Here is a 16,176-nt window from a genome sequence, read left to right as displayed (position 1 = left end):
ATCCTCTGACCGATTTAAGGCAAACATAATTTGAGATATCTTGATGTCCTTCTTCTGTGTGTGTGTGTGTGTGTGTGTGTTTGAGGTTTACGGGCGCTAAACAGCATGGTCATCAGCGCCCAAACGCATCAAAACAGGAACACACGCAGTGAAGGGACTAAGACGAACAATGAACAAGGAGAATGGCTAAAAGACACAGACTTGACGCATTTCCAAATCCTCACATACGGAGGCAAAACAAGAGGAGAAGGAACACACTAAAAAGGAAAGGAGACACAAGGAAAAGAGAACAGAAACCGAAGGGAAACAAGGAGGTAATCGTGACTGGCGGACCTCTTACCTAAAACCTGGGTGAGCCAGTCACCCTCTCCCTAAAATCCGAGGCAACAAATTGGACAGGACACAAAACCGTAAGACCTTAACCACAGTCGTTGCGTCATCTTGCAAAATAGAGGGCAAATCCGGTGGCAAAGAAACCACCACCCTCTGGTCAGAGAATAAAGGACAGTCAAGTAAAATGTGGCGGACAGTAATCTGGACGCCACAAGCACTGCAGATTGGGGGGTCCTCTCGCCGGAGTAAAAAACCATGCGTTAAGGGACTATGCCCGATACGAAGGCGAGTGAGCAGAACTTCATCAATTAGGCTGTTAATTCAAGCTGGGGTACATCTAAGCCTTGTATGGTTTCCATTTTCACACCTTTTTTTCAATTAGAGCAAACTCTCAGTCTTAGGTTAAGTATGAGGGTCCAGAGACGACATGCTTGTGGTGAACTTCATCAAAGAAATCATTACAGACCAAGTATATCGTAGGAACAAAACCATTTGTTTTTTGTTTTGGCCACAGCTGTTGTCAGACTACACTATTAACTTTTTTCTGGCTAATTTTACTTTTAATCCCCCTTAACACACAGCTCGCTATTTCGTTGCGCCCCCCCCCCCCCCCTCTGCCAATCATGCCCATGGCTAAAGAAACATAAAATCTTCATTATTATCTGCCATATGCAATCCCACATTGTAACAAGAACGTTGAGATAAATAATACATTTAGCAGTGTGACAATGTTGGCAAAGAGAAAACCTGAATGAAATTTTCACTCTCCAGTGGAGTGTATGCTGATATGAAACTTCTTGGCGGATAAAAAGTGTGTGCTGGACCGAGACTTGAACTCGGGACCTTTGCCTTTCACAGGCAAGTGTTCTACCATCTTTTTTTCTCTATTTTTCTTTTTTCATTTTTTGTTTTTTCTTTTTTGTTATATATATATATATATATATATATATATATATATATATATATATATATATCGGGTGAACAAAATATATCGGGTTGGTTATGGGTTATTTCATCTTATTTGAATTTTGATTCCTTGTTATTTGGGTTAAAGTACAAGTGTGCTTCCTCCATTTTTCATGTTTCGCAACATTTTAACTCATGTGTGCTGTGGCTGCAATGCTGTCACATCAGTGTAGTAGCGCTTGGAATTGGAACTTCGATACACCATTTTGCGTTAGGTTACCGAATTGGTAGTACGTGTGTGGTTTCTCTCTCGACAGAGCTGTCACCAGTGCTTGGTGACTTGACGCCAGGGCAACATAGCTCTTAGTTGAGATATTGTGGATGGGGTGCTGGCAGGTGTCTCAACCAATATGGTGAGTGTGAACTTTGTGACTGTAGAGTAGGGAGCTCTCCCTGAAATTGTATTTATTTAAATAAATATGCAAGTGTTATTTATTTAAATAAATATACAAGTGTTCCTACTACACACCATACAGTTTGGACTTTACCTTAGGTGGAATAAGTCGGGTCATCTGCATGGAGGGTGTGTTCAAAAGGCCCTCTCCATCCCGGTGTTTATTTAAATTAAAATGCAATTGGAGAGACCCAAACTAAGAGTATGCTTTGACCATGTGACTCTGAGTGAATAGTAGATTAGAGGGAAAAACATGCCAAGTAGACAGGCCTGGAACTGCACAAACATCTTTTGCCTCTGATATTATAGTGCCAGGAACTCAGATTCTGATGAGATAGAGCATGTCCCAAATATGCCCCAGTCTGCATGTTTGATCATCATGTTGGATTACGACATCATGGTTAGGCATCTGCTCGTATTCCAAGTCTCAGAGTATGACACTATAGAGCCAGGGTCAGTATTCCAAGTCAGCCAGTACGAAAATACATCACTTGAATTTCCCGCAACAAATCTCATTCACAGGAAAAACACTAGCGTAGTTGGACTAGTCTCTGAATTTCTCGCCAAAATTTTTAATTTACCGCCAAAATTTGAGTTTCCCACCATTTCGTTCATAGGGAAATTGGTCTTTGTCAGTAAGGGTAGGAGCATGGGATAGTTAACATTTAGAGATGCCATGTGTTCTTAGACACAGATGAACTGCAACAACAGAAAATGCGTTGTAGCTTGACAATAACTGATTTGTGGGCTCATGTTAATTAGAGCTTTTGAGCTACTTTTGCTTTTGGCCTGTACTTTCCACATGTGAATTATTTCTCACATCTTTATGTAAAGAAATGAGAAATTCGCACTTGGAGGAGATTTTAAGGCACACAACCACACGTGGGACACCCAGTTGAATGGTTCCCACTGTAATGAACTAGCAAAACCTCTTTTTCAATCATACCCTGTTTTACTAAGTACTAAACAACCAACCTGATGATGCAGACTATTTCGAGTCCATAATCACTAGATCTTACTTTATTATTGCAAACATTATCCTTAAAATGCCCGTGGGAACACTAATTAGTATCTGAAATCAGAATCTCTGTGAATGTACATACACCAAGTCGATGAGGATACATATGGAATTTTGAGATCAAATATAATCATAAAGGGTGTTTCAAAAATGACCGGTATATTTGAAACGGCAATACAAACTAAAAGAGCAGCGATAGAAATACACCGTTTGTTGCAACATGCTTGGGACAACAGTACATTTTCAGGCAGACAAACTTTCGAAATTACTGTAGTTACAATTGTCAACAACAGATGGCGCTACAGTCTGGGAAACTCTATAGTATGATATTTTCCACATATCCACCATGCGTAGCAATAATATGGCGTAGTCTCTGAATGAAATTACCCGAAACCTTTGACAACGTGTCTGGCGGATTGGCTTCACATGCAGATGAGATGTACTGCTTCAGCTGTTCAATTGTTTCTGGATTCTGGCGGTACACCTGGTCTTTGAAGTGTCCCCACAGAAAGAAGTCACAGGGATTCATGTCTGGCGAATAGGGAGGCCAATCCACGCCGCCTCCTGTATGTTTCGGATAGCCCAAAGCAATCACACGATCATCGAAATATTCATTCAGGAAATTAAAGACGTCGGCCGTGCGATGTGGCCGGGCACCATCTTGCATAAACTACGAGGTGTTCGCTGTGTCGTCTAAGGCAGTTTGCACCGCCACAAATTCATGAAGAATGTCCAGACAGCGTGATGCAGTAATCGTTTCGGATCTGAAAAATGGGCCAATGATTCCTTTGGAAGAAATTGCGGCCCAGACCAGTACTTTTTGAGGATGGGACTGCAACATGGGGCTTTTCGGTTCCCCATATGGCCCAGTTCTGTTTATTGACAAAGCTGTCCAGGTAAAAATAAGCTTCGTCAGTAAACCAAATGCTGCCCACATGCATATCGCCGTCATCAATCCTGTGCACTATATCGTTAGCGAATGTCTCTCGTGCAGCAATGGTAGCGGCGCTGAGGGTTTGCCGCATTTGAATCTTGTATGGATAGAGGTGTAAACTCTGGAACATGAGACGATACGCTGACGTTGGCGTCATTTGGACCGCAGCTGCAACACGCCGAATGGAAACCCGAGGCCGCTGTTGGATCACCTGCTGCACTAGCTGCGCGTTGCCCTCTGTGGTTGCCGTACGTGGTCGCCCTACCTTTCCAGCACATTCATCCGTCACGTTCCCAGTCCGTTGAAATTTTTCAAACAGATCCTTTATTGTATCGCTTTTCGGTCCTTTGGTTACATTAAACCTCCGTTGAAAACTTCGTCTTGTTGCAACAACACTGTGTTCTAGGCGGTGGAATTCCAACACCAGAAAAATCCTCTGTTCTAAGGAATAAACCATGTTGTCCACAGCACACTTGCACGTTGTGAACCCACAGACTGCGTTGTCTTCTATATCTTTCACATCACTTGCAGCGCCATCTGTTGTTGAAAATTGTAACTACTGTAATTTCGAAAGTTTGTCCACCTGAAAATGTACTGTTGTCCCAAGCATAATGCAACAAACTGTGTATTTCTATCGCTGCTCGTTTAGTTCTTATTGCCGTTTCAAATATGCCGGTCATTTTTGAAACACCCTGTATTAACTGGCATGGATATTCATTCAATCATTCCATGTGTGTCCTTGTTGACTGGGCGCACACGCCACCACAGAGATTCTAATCGGAGATTCTAATTGGATGATGTTCAGTGCCTAGGATGTCAGTGAGTGGTTCCCACAGGCATTTCGAGCATAATTATGGTGGTACTAGTGTAAGATTTAGTGAGTATGGGCTTGTGATGGTGTGCCTAATCTGCTTGGTTGTTTAGTACTTAGTAAAACTAGATGTGATTGAATTGGAGAGTTCACCAGTTCATTATTACAGTTGTCGACTAATTATAAAATCCTGTCTAAGTGCCAAAAAAGATTCGTTTTATTGTCAAAATATGGGCTGTGTGCCTAACCTTCGTCAGTAAAAACCGGGCTATCTAGTAATCAGTGTGAAAGTGGTTTAAAACATTGCCACCAGAATGCGCCAGGTGCTAAGTGACATCTTTTCTGAAACAAAATCGGAGCTATGTGCCTGTGCTGTTGGTTTTAATTTGAGGTTCGATTGTGTTCACGTTGCAGTGATTAGTCCTGTCTGTTGTGTTTACTATTGTGGTTTAAATGATGGAGGAAACAAGAAAACGTCGGAAAAGGGGTGAAGATAGTGTTTCCCAAATAAATAAGAAGCTAAGAGCCGAGGGAAAACCATATGAGAACAATAAGAAAGTTACTGTACTTCACAAACATTCTCCACCTGAATGAGGCAAGTGAGTATCATAACTTGAACGCCTTAGGACTAAGGCTTTTTTTTTTTTTTTGAAGAACTTCTCTTGATTATGATTTTTCTGTGGCATTTTAAGCTAACCTATGTTTAGATTATGCAGGCTATGTTAGGTTATGTTTCACTTGGTTCCTGGATTATAGTAGACCTCCTAACTGTGCAGAATAGAAAACAAACAGGTTATTCATGTCAGTCACAAATTATTTAATGCCTGTAACTCTCATGTTTGTTTGTTGTAGATTTCATGCCGGTGCCGCAATCAGTGTAGAGGTATTGCATTGGAACACAAATGAAACTTATTGAATCAGTTCTACGAACTAGGTGATAATGTTAAGCAAAACTCTTATGTGATGGGAAACGTAAATGTATGCAATCTTAGAAGAAGGCGTCAAGGTTCTTATGATAAACCCGAGGAGAGTCGCAGACAGGTTAGCGTTATTTATACAGTTCCTGATGACAGTGGCAGACTTTCCAAGTCTGCAAAAACACTGATCTGCAAATACACAAAATTACCAGGCAAAGAGTGGAAACCTTGGTAAAAGCAAAAAAGAGTGGTGATGTTACCTAATTTGAACATAGGGAAAATAAAAAAAAGTAAGGAAACACATCAAAAGTTTCCCCAAGGACGAAAGCCATTACACAAGGGCTAAAAGCTCCCTTTTATTTTTAATCCAAGATTTAAATTACAGCTTTTGTTATGTTTTATCCAAACATAAACATTAGATATTTGTACTACAAAAAAGTATTGAAAGAACACTTCCCAAACTGAGATTTCACTGCCAAGGAAAGATACCTGTAACACATGTTTATCTGCTTAAAAGTAAAATGTTGAATGATTCATCAAATAGAGCTACACATCGTTCTTCACTAGATTTTCATCATAGATGCGCTGGAAAAGCCAGAGAAGAGATGAAGTGTGGTCATGTATATTCTACCACATGCACAGTATCCATAGATTTACAGCAGTTTTCCTCTTTGAAACTTCCTGGAAGATTAAAACTGTGTGCTGGACTGAGACTCGAACTTGGGACCTGTGCCTTTCGCGGGCAGGTGATCTACCATAGCACGACTCACACCCCGTCCTCATAGCCTTACTTCTGCCAGTACCTCGTCTCCTACCTTGTGTGAGGATGGGGCGTGAGTCGTGCTTGGGTAGCTCAGATGGTCAGTCGGCTCTCAGCCGTGTTGTGAAGCGGACGTGCACGGGGCTTTGTGCGGTGCTCCGCAAGCGGGCCATGTTAACTAGCGTGGGTAGTGGTATTGCACTGTAAACAGATCACCTAGAACGACGATGACGCTTTCTTATAGAAAGGTCTCGATTAAAGTAACATTCGATCCCTGGTACGCACGACCTAAGGCATACGAAGTAGAGCGTTTCCTACGTGAAGTAATGCACGTCGATCCACAGGAACTTATCAATATACATCTTTCGATCATCTCCAGTATAGTTCACCTGAAACTTGTAGATGAAGCATCGTGCGAACGACTCCTTCGACGTTCCATTAACGGATATCGTTTCCACCACTCTGACGGCAACGTGGGTTTAGTGACTGTTGACCATGCAGAACTCGGCGTTCGGAACATACGAATCTTCGAACTGCCTTTTGAAGTACTGGTCTCACTTGTCGTGAATGCACTGCGGCCTTACGGGAAGTACTAAGTCACGTAGAATAAAAGTGGCATACGTACGAGACGTATCCTATACTGAATGGAGCGCATCAGGTGCGAATGGAACTGTGTAAACACATCCCATCGCACGTGACCATTGGTGGCTGTCGAGCGATCGTCATTTATGACGGCCAACCACGGACTTGTTCAGGGTGCGGGCAGGAAGGGCATGTACACTCTGAATGCTTACAGCGACGCCTAGTCCAGATACCATAGGCAGAAGTCGCCCAAGCGACGAAAGAAGAGGAGGCTGTCTGCAGGAAATGATCTAGAGATGGTGACACGTTGCAGGAGGATGAGGAAATTCCATCTGCGGCCAGGGTTGTGGACCTCACACCAACGGTTCCTGGTTCGCTGCTGGCAACATACGCCCAAGGCCAAAGACGAGTTGACTATGCTGAGCTCACCAACGAGCCCCCTGGCGATTCTTCGGCTAAGACATCGGAAGAACGTAATGCGTTGCCTAACATACCACATCTCCAGCTTGGTGACTGGGCGTCCGAGATGGAGATGGATAGAATGATATCAGACTCAAGTGACAACCAGATGCCCGCGTCCGGCGGATCGTCAGAAGGGCATCATGTCTCAACCGATCAATAATATATACGGTGCGGGTGACAGGGAAGGTCGGGCGGACGATATGGTGCATACAGGCTTAAAAGATTGCAGGTTATGTTATCGTGATATCAAATGACCCAGGAGTATAGGATAGGTACAGTCAATGTCAACGGCATTAGCTCCAAGATCAAAACTCAGTTGTTAAAGGACATGATTCGAGCGACGGACATTGACATCGTGTTTCTACAAGAGGTACGGCCTGATCTGCTCCTGGATGTTTATGGATGTGCGTCTTACATCAACCCAACTTACGACGGTGGTGGCGATACAGCTATGCTAATACATCATGGCATCGAACTAATGGATATTCAGTTTTTGCCATCAGCAAAAGGCACTGCGCTCACGATCGGCGGTGTCCATCTTGTGAATCTGTTTGGCCTATCTGGTACTGCGAAGCGTCAAGAGCGAACACTCTGTTACTCCACTGAGGTAGCTCCATTGTTTCAAGGCGCTACAGAGCACCTGGTGGTGGGCGAGGACTTTAACAGTGTCTTATGCCCTGAGGATCAGATACCTCACCATGTCCCATGTCCCGCCCTACATGCTATGGTCAGAGATCTCGTTTTGCATGATGCATGGACGCTAATCCACAGTGAGCAACGCGGATACACACGCTTCACCAGCCACTCGGCCAGCAGGTTGGACAGGATTTATGTCTCCCGAGGTCTTTGGACAGCAACTGTCGGTGCTGAGCTGTGGCTCACTGCATTCACAGACCATCAGGCCTTCATCTGCACCGTGACACTGCCACAACAACAGACGAGCAATAGTAGAGGACCTTGGACTCTTAACGTTAACATTCCCCGGGAAGAGGATTCCCATGTAGCTGTCACTGATACCTGGCACTAATGTGAGCGACGGCGTCGTACTTATGATTCCACAACACGATGGTGGACATACTGCACCAAACCAGCTCTTCGTCGCACGCTCATGACATACAGACGAGACAGGGTGCTTTGGCTCCGATCCACCTCTGAATTTTACTACACGGTCTTGCGGGAACTAGCGTCTCAAACACCTTCGCCAGAGCGCCAAATGGCCATCCACTGGACACAGGCATGGCTTCTGCAGATCACAGCTGACAGATTAGACGGCACGCAGGTTCAATCGAGACTGCAAGATTCCATCCCAGAGGAACGTGCCTCTCTTTATCACATCCCGTGCTCTCACAGATTATTACCGCACTCTCTTCCAGGCAGATCAACGGCGTGACAATGACATTGAGGAAGCCCTGCACAAACTGACACCTTCGGGTAGGGTGCAAGGCGACGCCACATTCTTGGAGGCCGTCACGTGGGAAGAAATGCGCATGGCCTTCTCGCGGGGTGCAAGAAAAAAATCTGGACCTGATGGTCTCTTGCGCGCGTCGTTTGGTAATGATTGTGTGCTCAGCCGCCACTTTCATCATGCTTGGCCTCCCAGGTCCCCAGACCTCAGTCCGTGCGATATCGGCTTTGGGGTTACCTGAAGTCGCAAGTGTATCGTGATCGACCAACATCTCTAGGGTTGCTGAAAGACAACATCTGACGCCAATGCCTCACCATAACTCTGGACATGCTTTACAGTGCTGTTCACAACATTATTCCTCGGCTACAGCTATTGTTGAGGAATGATAGTGGACATATTGAGCATTTCCTGTAAAGAACATCATCTTTGCTTTGTCTTACTTTGTTATACTAATTATTGCTATTCTGATCAGATGAAGCGCCATCTGTCTGACATTTTTTGAAGGTCGGTATTTTTTTTTAAGCAGCGTATGGAAATATTTGTTAATGATAAATGAAATGTAATGTGGAAATGTCTTTCCCAACGATGCACCATATGTGGGGCGGCGGGTGGAAATTCTGTTGTTATTAAAATGTTCCTATGATTTATTTAATGCTGTTGTTTGCCGTTCTCAACACTGGCTCTGTAACTACAATATTGGCAACCAGAAAGGGATTAGCAAAACGCGAAGCCTGTAATTAGAATTCCTAGTGCCCACTTCAACTGAGAAATACACTCATAGCCACAGCTTATAGCTCTGAGGAATTAGGAGATTGTCTGGGATTCATAATCGAAAAACGATTCTTTCAAAAATGTTCACTATATTCTGAAAGTCAGACCAAAAAGAATCCACACAATCCAACTATACCAGAGCAGTTCAGAGTCTAATGCGCTGATGCAACTATAACTGTTCAAATTAAATGCTTAAGTGAATGCTCGCCATAATTTGATGATAATGTTCATCAAACGCCTCGCTAAATAATAGTAGAATGTCTATCCCGCGGCGGCACGTGAAAATACGACATACGCGAACTGAAGATAGATCATCAAAGTCATCCCAGAATTAACACTTCACTCGAAAACGAGTTTTTGGCTACGCGTATCCCGAGTAACTTATTACGGCATCCGACGCTGTTTATAGCAATGATACCGGTGCGACGCGACTTCCGGCACAGGTGGTGCGCTGATCAGCGTCTGGAGAAAACTGGGGCCTTATTTCCTCGAGCGAGCGACTCTTAACCTAAGGGACATCCTAAGTGCCCTGTGGTTTCACAGGCTAAACCCAATTGATTATTCCTGTTTATCTTAAGTGTAATTGTGTCTCTGATGGCCTAACGTGTTGTGTGTGTCCTATGTGTCACATGAGTGTTGTGTGCGTGTGTAGTGTATCTGATTTTTGCTCAAACAGTGGTCGTGAGTGTTTCCACTGGCGATCACTGCCGAAGCATGTCGGGCCATCGTGTGGTCCCCCTCCTGTGCTCCTGGGTACCCAGGTTTGCTATTAACCTGTTGTCTGACTGGGACGACAGTTCATAGAACTGCCGCGCCAGCAGTTTGAAGCGATCCCTAATCATGGGGATCCCTGTGACGTCATGCAGGTCCCTGGTGGGGAAGTCCCGCGGGAGGTGCATGGCAAGGCGCAGGACCTTACCTTGTAGGCCTTGTAACCGCTTGATATGGCAGTCGGCGGCATTTCCCCACATTACGGCCGCGTACTCCAGCACTGGCCTGATCAGTGCCAGATATAGCGTAATGCCGCAGTGTGTGGGAAGCGTGGACTGTGGATTTAGTATAGGGTAGAGTTCGCGTAAGCGTCCTAAAACTCTGCCCCTAACCTCTGTGACATGTGGTCCCCATGTGAGCCTTGCGCAGCGTTCTTATATATAAAGCCGCGGTGCTGACGGCTAAGGGAACGCTTGATTAAATTCGCTGTCCCGACTAGCCGCTGGGCTAGTAATGAACCACTTTAAGTTAATAAATAAATCATTACTCTCTTTGCTGATGGCCAATGAAGTTCTCAATTTAAATGTGCAATCAGCACACAGGTAAGTAATCGTAATAAAAGTCTGACGTGGCTAAGTCCAATATTTTGGGCGAGAGAATTAATTTAATTACACTACACGCAGTAGACGAGCTCTGAACTTGCCCTTTGGAGTACGCTATCGCTATAGTTTTATAGCTATTCAGTTGAAAATTCTCCCATCTATATGATTGTAGCGTATCTCCCTTCTACTTAAATTTAAACATCCTAGCTATATTCATTCACCTACTTAATCTATCTTGCTTCCTTAATTTTTGAGACAAAAATCAGAAAATTATGAATTTCAACTAAAATTTTAATTTGTGGGATCCAGAACACTGTTTGTACTAAATTATTATGCAAACGGAATCTAAATATCAATTTTTAAGTTTCTAGCTCTATTCTGTTGCGCCAATGATTTTTACAGAAAAACGTCCAAATCTCGAAAGTGGTTAAAGTTATTGAACTGATATTCAACACATAATGATATAGTATTACTCCTGACATGCTAGCAACGTTTCAGGTTATTTACTTGATTTTTAAAGTATTGCGCAACATTTATGACGCCAGAGCTAGTTACAGCAGCGCACTGGCTGGCACACAATGGAAAGACTGCTGGGAATTTTATACGGCGTGAGTAGGCTGCTTCCCTACAACACATACATTATGCATGGAAATTTAAAAAATCAAGATAAACACATTCATCTCTTGGTGGCCGACACTTACGTGATTGCTTTGAAGAAAAAAAAAGTTTAAGGTGCTATGCTTGTAAAATTCACCAGAAGAAATTGTGTGTGAAATGGATCATGGCTATATACTGACAATAGCATAACCTGTCAAGCCAGCACTGCCATAAAGTCATCATTCTTATATTGCAGTAGTTATTTATGAATCGCATTTGAGAATGAAACACACTTATTACAAGTCGAATCGTAACTGCCGAAGACACGGTAAATATAGACAGTGAAAAACAATGCCATCTAATGGGAGTAATGGTCTGTACCCTTCTTATCCAAAGCATTTCGACACGAAAAACTGTCACCAGTATCAGACGCTAGACCACAGCACATCTTGCAGACATGAATCAGCTAGTGTGGGCAAACATAACCCACAGACCATCCACAGAACAGACGAGCAAAACGCTTCCGGCGTACCAGGGCTATGAATCACATTGTACAGTGCGGTGTTCTTCAGACCACAGCCGGTCGCTATCATGAAATTGTGCTTGTTAGAGACTGACATGCAGTTGTACTTCTATTAACAATGTGGGTTATGTACGCAATATTGATTATAGCAACGTCTTCCATGCCATCCATTTTACAGTATACTGCAAATAGCGAATGTCCATCGAGGTGACAAAAGTCATGGAATACCTCCTAATACCATGTCTAAACTCCTTTTGTCTGGTGGAGTGCAGCAACTCGACATAGCATAGACTGAACAAGTCGTTGGAAGTCCCCTGTAGAAATATTGAGCCATGCTGGGTCTATAGCCATCCATAATTACGGAAGTGATGCCAGTGCAGGATATTGTACATGAATTGACATCTCAATTATGTCCCATAAATGTTCTATGGAATTCACATTGGGATCCAGGTGGCCATATCATTCGTTTTGAATGTCCAGAATGTTCACGAAACCAATCACTACCAGATGTTGCCTGGCGACACAGCTCGTTGTCATCCATAAAAAAATTCCATCGTTATTTGGGAATACAAAGTACATGAATGGCTGCAAATGGTCTTCACATGGCAGAACATAACCTATTCCAGTTAACAGTCGGTTCAGTTGGAACAGAGGATCCACTCCTCCATTCTATGTAAACACAGTCCACACCATTATGGAGTCACCACCAACTTGTACAGTGCCATGTTGAGAACTTTGGTCCATGGCTTCATGGGGTCTGTGCAACACTCCATGCCTACCATCATTTCTTACTAACTGAAACTGGGACTCATGTGAGCAGGCAACTGTTCTCCATTCGTCTTGGGTCCAATTTATATGGTCATAAACCCAGTAGAAGCACTTTGGGCGATGTCTTGATGTTAGTAAAGGAACTCGTATTGGTTGCTTTCTGCTATATCCCATTAATACCACATTTCACCGCACTGTCACATCAGGTGGACATTATTACGATGGACACCTTTTCTTGTGAATCACCTGACTACAAATGACAACTTCACCAGTGCACAGCCCTTTTATACTCTGTGTACATCATACTACTGCCATCTGTAAAAGCCTTGTTTATACTTTTAAAAACAACAATAATTCTTTTAAGCTCACAATCATACACAAAATCATGTTTTTGTTTCTCATTTCCAGTCATAAATATAAATTCATTTATTTTATATCAAATACTTTAATTTGTAGTACATTACATCTATCTAAAAGTAGATTTAAGAGCTGTATTCACGAGTCTTATCTCTTCATTAAGATATGTTATAGTGGTACAGTAATCATTATGAAGTTGTAAATTCTTTTCATTGAGATGTGTTATAGCAACATGCTGAATTACAGTATATACTTGAGGACATTTGTGAATATTCAGCTTTTGTAGTGAGATTACTTAATTCATTTTCTAAGTATTGTTTGTTAACTGCATCATAACTACTTATTAGATCTTTTAGATGTACTGATCTACTACCTTTAAAATAAATATATCCTTCAATGATTTTAAAAATATTACACAATTCTTTATGAAACTCTTTAATTATATTTGATGGAAATTTTCAGTTAATGCCTCTAATTAATTTTTGATTTTTTCTGATTCTCACAACTTTATTTTTTCCACTATTTTGCTCATTAATCATAGGGCCTTTGGGCTGCACCTCATTTCCAAAACTTCCACTTATTAGATTCAAAATATCACTTAACTTACATATATCTGATGAGTGTACACAAATGATTTCATTAAAATTTTGAATTTGCTGTCCACCATAGTATAAATCGCATGTTCTTCACGAAAATTTCCTCCAAGTGAATCAAACACAAATTTGTCATTTTTGTCTTAATAGTAACATATTCAATGTGTGCCAACATTATCAGATGTATCTAAATGAACTATTCCACATTTGTATTCTCTAGTATGAATAGGTGACTTATCAGTCATGCAAACACCATAAAAGTTCTTAATCTGCTGCTTCATAGTAAGTTTTTCTACAGCAAAATTACTTAATGCATTAGGATACATATCGCTTAATGCCCTGAAGAGCTCTTGGAAGGAGGTTCCAACTATTTTCTGAAATTTACCTGGATTATATCTTTTCTTCTGATAACTCTAAATCAGTGTTTTGTTTGACATGAACTGATTTCACAATAGCTGCTGCTCGACATGCTAATGAACCAATTACAGCTAATACTAACAGCAAAATTAGAAGAAAATGACATTCTGTTCAGCTGCTCTTCAAGGGCCTTTGCTGTCTCTGACAGAATTACAATGTCATTGACGAACCTCAAAGTTTCTATTTCTTCTCCATGGATATTAATTCCTACTCCCAATTTTTCTTTTGTTTTCTTTACTGTTTGCTCAATATACAGATTGAATAACATCGGGGATAGGCTACAACCCTGTCTCACTCCCTTCCCAACCACTGCTTCCCTTTCATGCCCCTCGACTCTTATAACTGCCATTTGATTTCTGTACAAATTGTAAATAGCCTTTCGCTCCCTGTATTTTACCACTGCCACCTTCAGAATTTGAAAGAGAGTATTCCAGTCAACATTGTCAAAAGCTTTCTATAAGTCTACAAATGCTAGGAACGTTGGTTTGCCTTTCCTTACTCTATTTTATAAGATAATCTGTAGGGTCAGTATTGCCTCACATGTTCCAATATTTCTACAGAATCCAAACCGATCTTCCATGAGGTCGGCTTCTACCAGTTTTTCCATTCATCTGTAAGAATTAGTGTTAGTATTTTGCAACTGTGGCTTATTAAACTGATAGTTCGGTAATTTTCACATCTGTCAGCACCTGCTTTCTTTGGGATTGGAATTATTATATTCTTCTTGAAGTCTGAGGGTATTTCGCCTGTCTGATACATCTTGCTCACCAGATGGTAGAATTTTGGCAGGGCTGGATCTCCTAATCCTATCAGTCGTTCTAATGGAAGGTTGTCTACTGCTGGGGCCTTGTTTCGACTTAGGTGTTTCAGTGCTCTGTCAAACTCTTCACGCAGTATCATATCTCCCTTTCATCTTCATCTACATCCTCTCCCATTTCCATAATATTGTCCTCAAGTACATCGCCCTTGTATATACCCTCTATATACTCCTTCCACCTTTCTGCTTTTCCTTCTTTGGTTAGAACTGGGTTTCCATCTGAGCTCTTGATATTCATACAAATGGTTCTCTTTTCTCCAAAGGTCTATTTAATTTACCTATAGGCAGTATCTATCGTACCCCTAGTGATATACGCCTCTACATCCTTACATTTGTCCTCTAGCCATCCCTGCTTAGCCATTTTGCACTTCCTGTCGATCTCATTTTTGAGGCGTTTATATACCTTTTTGCCTGCTTCATTAACTGCATTTTATGTATTTTCTCCTTTCATTAATTAAATTTAATATCTCTTCTTTTATCCAAGGATTTCTATTAGCCCTCGTCGTTTTGCCTGCTTGATCTTCTGCTGCCTTCACTATTTCATCCCTCAAAGCCACCCATTCTTCTTCCAATGTATTTCTTTCCCCCATTCCTGTCAATTTTTCCCTTATGCTCTCCCTGAAACTCTGTACAACCTCTGGTTCTTTCAGTTTATCCAGGTCCCATCTCCTTAAATTTCCACCTTTTTGCAGTTTCTTCAGTTTTAATCTACGGGTCATAACCAATAGATTGTGGTCAGAGTTCACATCTGCCCCTGGAAATGTCTTACAATTTAAAACCTGGTTCCTAAATCTCTGTCTTATCATTATATAATCTATCTGATACCTTTTAGTATCTCCAGGGTTCTTCCATGTATACATATTAGCATATGAATTTTATCATATATCTGCATTATTTGACAAATCAACAGCATCAAATTCTGTATCAGTATCTTGTATAGTAATACTATTTTTTGTGTAAAAGATTCATCAATCCACTAGTTCCTGAATATTCCTTTCCACTGAGAGTTAACTTATCTCAGCTGAATTCTGTTGGTAAATTACCAACAAATTCAAACAAACCAACAGGCTTTAATCGAAAAACTTTATCTTCACTCTGGTTAACATACTCCATAATCAATTTTTGAAACACCATGTTCTTTTGTTTTTTTCTGTTCTTTGCCATCTGACTTTTTCTACCACTAGTCTCTTCTTCATATTTCTTCAATGCAGCCCATATTTCTGATTCACTTAAGCTCTGGAGATTTATGTTGTGGTAAATCTCCAAATTCTTCATCCACAGGAGTATTATGACAGTGATAAGGAATGTTAGGAATCACTTGTTTTTCCACTACTGTGTTTGCTTCAGTAGCTTTCAGAACATTATCACTTATACCTTCAATGCCTTGTTTAACATGTCTCATAGCATCAAAACCATGTTGATCTTTCCAGAATGAGTT

Source organism: Schistocerca gregaria, chromosome X, assembly GCF_023897955.1.
Source record: "Schistocerca gregaria isolate iqSchGreg1 chromosome X, iqSchGreg1.2, whole genome shotgun sequence".
NCBI lineage: Eukaryota > Metazoa > Arthropoda > Insecta > Orthoptera > Acrididae > Schistocerca > Schistocerca gregaria.
This window is presented reverse-complemented; position numbering follows the sequence as displayed.